This window comes from Kryptolebias marmoratus, linkage group LG1 (assembly GCF_001649575.2).
Source record: "Kryptolebias marmoratus isolate JLee-2015 linkage group LG1, ASM164957v2, whole genome shotgun sequence".
Lineage (NCBI taxonomy): Eukaryota > Metazoa > Chordata > Actinopteri > Cyprinodontiformes > Rivulidae > Kryptolebias > Kryptolebias marmoratus.
The window spans coordinates 15,375,485-15,382,483 of record NC_051430.1 but is presented as its reverse complement, the minus strand read 5'-3'; positions in this window follow the sequence as shown (position 1 = coordinate 15,382,483).

The following is a 6,999-nucleotide window of genomic DNA, read 5'->3' as shown; positions in this document are numbered from 1 at the left end:
TCAGTCTGTATGAGGGGGGGGAGACTCTCCCCACCCCCACTCTGGCAGCGGGAGCCTTGGTGACGGTGTGACTGATGGTGGGAGGAGAAAGGATTCGCCAAGGCTCAGCCTGCCGAGCTCCTCTTCGGCCTTGATTCTACTGAACGTGTGGCACATTCGGGACGTGACTCCTGACCAAAACAAAAACAAAAAAAGAAGGCGGGACTAATCATGTCCAAACTTCAGCAGAATCACTTAAAAAAAAAAAAAAAAAGGAGCGAAGAGAGGAAAGTACTGATGTTGTAACCACCGTAGTCTGTGTGAATGGAAGCTTTCAGCAGCAGTTAACAACAGAGCAAAGACTAGGTCATTCTGCCTCATGCAGGATTTTGTTTTGCACATTTTCTTCTTTTACTTGAGTTGCGTGGCTCTGTTTAACGGTTTGTCCTAAGTCACTAATTTGTCGTTTTTTTTATTACTATTTTTGCTTTCCGCTTCGCAAAGCACCAAGACTGCGAATAATTAGACCGCAGGCTTAACTTTTGACACTATCATTTGTGTAATGATGAGAAAAGGATTTGATTTTCTGTTTTTTTTTTTCTTCTTCTTCTTCTGTTTTGAAAAACAAAAGACTGAAAAGTGAGAAATGCACTGAATTTGTTCGAAGCTGTCAGTTGTTGTTTTTTTTTTGTAATATTGTCAGTACACAAGTTTCTAAACGCTGACCTGGAGTTTTCTTACAACCGCTGCACATCGTCTCCAGGTGGAAGCTCGTTAAGGTGTCGTTGCCTCCTAAGCTTGGATCAAAGTGCGGCCTCCCTCCTCCTCCTTCTCCTCCTGCGTCGTGTAGTCGGGTTATTTTGTTCTCGTGTTTGGCTCCAGTCGTCGAACAGCTTTCAGCTAGTTTTTGTTTCGAGCTCGCCCTGGACTCGGACTAGGAGGACAGCAGTCCTGCTTTTGCCACTCAAACTGTTGGCAGGATGGTGTTTGTGTGTGTGTGTGTGTGTGTGTGTGTGTGTGTGCGTGACACATCCTGAACTCACCCTGACGGCCCGCAGTCCCTCTAGTCCTTGTCTCAGAGCAAGCCAGGCTTGCGTAACTGCCCAAAAAGCACTGTCTCAGGTGGTTTTCTCACTTGCCAAGCAGTTGACAAAGAAAAAGTGGATTTTTTTTATTGCACTGTTAAAAGTCATTTCTTTTTATTAAAATTACTACCACAATGAGAAAAACAGACCTGCAGGTAAAGCAAGGCAGCTTTTTGAGATGAATCACATTCCCTTTTTGTCCTACTGCCCTTGCCTTCTGCATCCAACCTTCAGACAGATTTTACCAGACCAGTGAAACCACATTGCTAGTTATATTTAAAAAAAATGAGAGAAGGAAACTTGGGAGGAGAAGCAAAATTACTGTTTCTGTGCTTAAAAAAACTAAACAAAACGAAGCAAACCCAGCTGAAATGAAGAGCTGGGGACTTTGTCAAACCTCCGTTCAGGCTGGTCAGAACAAGTAGTAGTAGGTTGAAATGAGTAATACATTGGTTTTCTAACTCATTTAATACAAAAGACCACTTCTGACAGAGGTTTGACACAGTCAGGGGTTCAAAAGCAGCACTTTTTTTTTACCAATAAAAGCAAAAAAATAATGGCGTTATGTGGTGAAGGTCTGGGGCAAAATAAGTAGGTACTAACCATGTAGTAGAAGTTTTTTTTCAAAGGAGTTGTGTAGTCACTCTTTTTTTTATTACTAGTAATGTTGTTAAGTTTACATTTCTGAAACTTGGCGAACACAAGTTTGTGTGCATGCTCTTATCAAGATCCTGCTAAACAGCTTCAGACGGTGAATCCACGAGCGGCAGATTATTAAAAGTGATCTTATCTTCAGTGGCCTTGATTGCAGAAAAGACCTGATCACGACTCTTTGCTTCTCAGCGTCTGCGCTAACTTCGAGTTGTCGTTTGTGGTTGACACTTGTATTACTTTGTCTTTTTTTTTTTTGTACCTTTCTGTGTTTTATTGAAAAGGACAAAAAGGGAAAGAGAGAGAGAGTGAAAAAAAAAGGTATTTTTAAATGAAGTGTAAAACAAAAAAAAAAACATCTTGGACAGGCCTATTTTTTTTTGTGTGTGTGTTTTTTGAAGCTGATGAGTTGTCGGCTTTTATCTTTTTTTTTTTCCATTTTTATTTCTGGGCATTCAAACCGGTTGTTTTCTAGCAACCCTTTTTTTTTTCTTATTTTAAGTTAGTGTTTCCCTGACATCCCCGATCCCTTCCCTGAGGCCTAAGGGTGGCAGCTGTTGATCAGCAACCCCCACCTCCCCCCCAAAGAAACATTTAGCTAACACGGGATGGTAGACGAAACAATTCCTTAGTGGTAAACGTTGTGTAAAAGCAGTTTGAAGTTCTTTGTTTGGGTTTTGTCTTAGGGAAACTTAAATCGAGCTATGTGGTGAAGAATAAGCTTTCATATTTCGTTTTCAGGTTGGTCAGTTCAATAGTCCATTCGCCCGTGGCCTCGGAGTAGTCCAGCGTCGAAACTAAGCTAAACTCCTGACCTGGTAATAAAGAGGCAGGGGCTGAAATGTTCCGACAGAACGAACCTGGGTGATGGGATCTGGAACATTTTAGAGACAAAGTGCAATATAACACACTGAATTTTCTTCATTCTCCATGTGTATGTTGTTATTTTATTGTTCTGTCTGTTAATCATGACGATGTATGGATATTCTATGAATACATTATGTTCTGAATGATTTAACCTTTGTCTAGTTCTTCCTTTTGATTTGAATAAATATTTGTTCTAAATTAAAATGCGGTGTGTGTGTCTTTTCCCTACATCACTAAACATAATTTCAGAAAAGCACTAAATACACTTTTCAAGCATTTATGTAAGTTATAAAGCTATTTGAATTAGTGTAAATCTAATTTTCTCTCGTGTTTACTTTGGCCAGACCAGCGAGTTAATATGTAACCAGATCAAAACAAAAGCTCTTTTTTTTACAACCATGCTTTAAAAAAAGCAATCAGTTCCAATAAAATATGATAAATCATTATCTATTGCTTCAGTTCTGTGAAAAGATGTGGGTTGGGAGAGTTTTGGTCCACAGGTTGAGAAACTAGACGACATAAATCATCTGAAATGTAGTGCAATACTGCCCCTAGCGGTGGTTAAGAAAACTGCACCTGGCCAACCAAAAGAGGCGACTGCTCAAACTGAATGTCACAGCAATGAGTTTACTTTATAAAATACAGTATTTTATTTTATCAACCTATTGTATTATATGACACTATGCAAAAACATAAATAAATAAAATAATTGGTTGCTCTTGCTTTACAGGGAATTGAACTCTTAGAGTAAACTCAGAAGTTTTTCTTCTTTTCCTGCTAAACAGACATGTCCATGTTTGAGTGTTGAAATAATTTTAAATCGAATAGGAACTAATATTTACATTTGTTCAAGACAAAAAAAACATAAAATAACACCCTGTTAATGATGCTTGAACTTAGAAGTAAATGATCATAAATTTACATTTTTAAAACAAAAAAAGATTTCAATTTGAAACAGAAAATTGAAGGAATGTACTTCTCTTTCTTTCTTGTTTAGTCAATTAGCTGCTGTCTGCCACTGAACTGGCTGAATTAACACTTCACACCACATGTTAGGGTTAGATCCTCTCACAGCTCCCATGTTGCTCCCAGAACAACATGTACAACAGAATGACTGAAAATGAAAAGATGTTCCAACAACCTTCTCAAATTCCTGATCTTAAGGCCTTTAGAGAGCTCAGCATAAACAGTATTTAGCGTTAGACTAATTCCTGAATTGTTATGGTTCAAATAATGACGTTAGATACTTTATTCAGACGTTTTAAAAAACTGAACAGTTTTATTTTCTTGCTGCTTTGATAAGATGCACAACTGATTTATTTTTCTTTTTTTAAAAAAACTCATTGAAATCTAATATAATTAGATGTCTGCAGGCTAAGTGATCCAGAGGCGTTTATTGCAAAACAAATGAATAATTAGCTTCTGGTGAATGATGCAAGCTGAAGAAAGTACACACTGTCCTGCATTAGACACATTAGGTCTGAATCTGTGACCCGCTTTTGTTTTAATTCCTTGAAACCTATAGGGACAAAAAAAGTCATTACTCTCTAATATTAGTTGCTTTATGCTGCTCATGTTTCCACTAATGTGCCTTGTTTTTCTGTGTTCATTTTTAACATAGTTTTGTGACTGCCACCACATCGGCTTCACCAAATATTTTGAACAAATTGCCAAACTTGAGTGGCTTTCAAACCCTATCTGCCAGGCTGAAGTAAATGTCTCACTTGCATAACTTGCAACTTAAAAATAGAGCCGCTCTCTTTTCACGTAATTACGAAGTGCGTCAGTTAATCAATTTCACTCGTAATGCAGCTGCACGTATTTTACGTCAGGCCGCTTTGATGCTGATTGACGTTTTTTGGAAACTGCAAGACTTCATGCACAAGTGAGCCTGGCAGTTCCATCATACTGGATGTGAATGACTGTTATGTGCTTTATCCATTTACTGTTTCTCATGAAAACGGCTCAAATCCAAGGAGCCATCGCTGAAGAAAGTCTTTATGATTTTTTAAATGAATAAGACAGTTTTTTTTTATTATCTCAATGTCCTCTGAGTCACAGGGACTTGTAGAAACCTTTTAAACCTGGACCAACTCAAAGTGACAGCTCAGTGTGATGCAAATTTCTGCAAAGTCTCAGTCTGAGACAGCTTCAGTGATGACTCAGCGGCCCTCCAGCTTTGACCAAGCACTTCAGTTTGCCTTTTGTCTCCTACCCTCAAACCCCTGGCCTCTTTTGACTTTTTCTTTGTGGGTGTTTGACCCCGGTATGTCGAAAAGGAAGGTGGGATTATTGAAGGGGGAGAAAATAGACAGCGGTGGTATGCATGGCCGCATGCTCAGTGAGCGTGTGGATTAGTGAATGATGACGGGACATGGGCCTCAGCTGTTTTCCCCCTCACTAGTTAATCCCACTCGCCCGGAGCCCCCCTGTGATCCAGGGGTTCTCGGCAGCTCGGTATGACCAGGCAGTATGGATGCGGACGGGGAGGCTTGGACTGAACCCCGCCGAATGCCTGCTTGCCAGTGCCACATCATCACTGTGACATAATAGAAACACGCACGCACGCGTGTCTGCGCTGGAATGTGAAACGCAGGCTGCAATATAAACTCACTCATTCCTGGAAAGAGAGGAACAAGCCGGAACATAAGAGCGGACTTAAAAGCAGAACTGTGACAGAACAAATCTGTTCAATAATTCTGCTGCCCTACAAAACACTGCATTATAGAGTATTAAGAAAACATTAAACATTAAATTTACAGCATTAAGGCTGTTTTAGTCGAACCTGGCAAATAATTTTATGCACGATCTTATATGATATTGTGAGATGTCATAAGATATGGCGCTCAGAGGATATGCTAAGGATGACTCCCAGTTATCACCACATCAAACTTTAGTTCAATATCTGTAAAACTGGCCGAGTTAAAGCCATTCTTGTGTTGGTTAAGGTTGATTTGCTGTGGCAGCCAACTTGAAATGGGTTGACTCCGGATGTCATGGACTTTCAGATGTGATTACTTTCTGAGAGTTTCATTAAAATCTGTCCACTGGTTCATGGGATATTTTGCTAACATTACTGACTAATGAACACACACACACACACACACACAGACACGTATAAAAACATTTTTTGCTACGCTTGGCCTTTGGCGACAGGTGTTAAAAATGAATGTAGTGCCATAATAACGATGCTGCCAGTTAGATTAACGCTGTCTTTAAGATGTTTGATGCTTTGACAGAAATGACATTTCCAACAGCTTGCACACAGTAAAAGATTATCTTTTCTTTTTTACACTGATTAACATTTAAATATTTAGCATCTTGTTACAGCAGAACCTGGCAGTGAATGCCATATATAAACCTAAAAGTTAACATGTTTATGAAAACTGTTGAACTGATGACAAGATCATGGGGAATTTATTTATTTCCGGTTTTATACATCTGATTCCATGCTACCTGACCTCTGACATGATAACTAACACATTCAAGCTACTGTTTAATAATTATTTCATGTGAACTGATGACAAACAGCAGCATACTGTGATCTGCTGAGCATGCTTCAAGTTCTGTCAGCCGACCCTAATTATTTTGGGGGAATGAGAAAAACCTGAAGATGAAGCATTTCTAACTCATTCTATAACTATCCTCAGTTCATCACTTTGCTTAGATAAAGATAAGAAATGTTGTCTTTGTGTGCAGCTTTCGTTTTCTTTTTCAAATGACTGTGAGCTGATTCTGTCTAGTTTGAAGCTCTTGTGTATGAGGAGGCTGACAGCAGAGTCTGCTACTTTGTCTCCAAGGAAAGCTCGACTGCTCTTTGCACTGAATGCATCATATCAGACAGCTGAAAAAGAGGCTAACCTGGCAAAGACTCCCTGTCTTTTTTTGCTTATGTGTAAAAACCCATTACTTGTTGCATCTCGACTCCATCAACACACAGATGTGCATGCCTCAAATCAGAACACAAGTTAAACCACGGTGTGAATTAGGTGAATGTCCACAGCAGCACCTCACCCTCAAGTCTTCGGTCTGACCTCATCCCTCTGATTTATCACATTATCTGAGCAGTGCATTAAAAATGTTACTTATTCAGTTTTATAACACAGAAACAGCCGGTCCGTGTCATCCAACAGACTTGACACTAGTATTAAGTATAATCTACGATGAAGGCCCTAATTGAAAATCACTCTCAGTGGAGCTGCATGGGTTGTTGTGAGTCTCCATGTTTAGTCCAAACAGGAAAACGATCGCCTGGAATGACAGCGAACTACAGGTGCTGGTCATAAAATTAGAATATCATGAAAAAGTAGATTGATTTCAGTAATTCCATTTAAAAAGTGAAACTTGTATATTATATTCATACATTACATACAAACTCATATATTTCAAATGTTTATTTCGTTTAATTTTGATGATT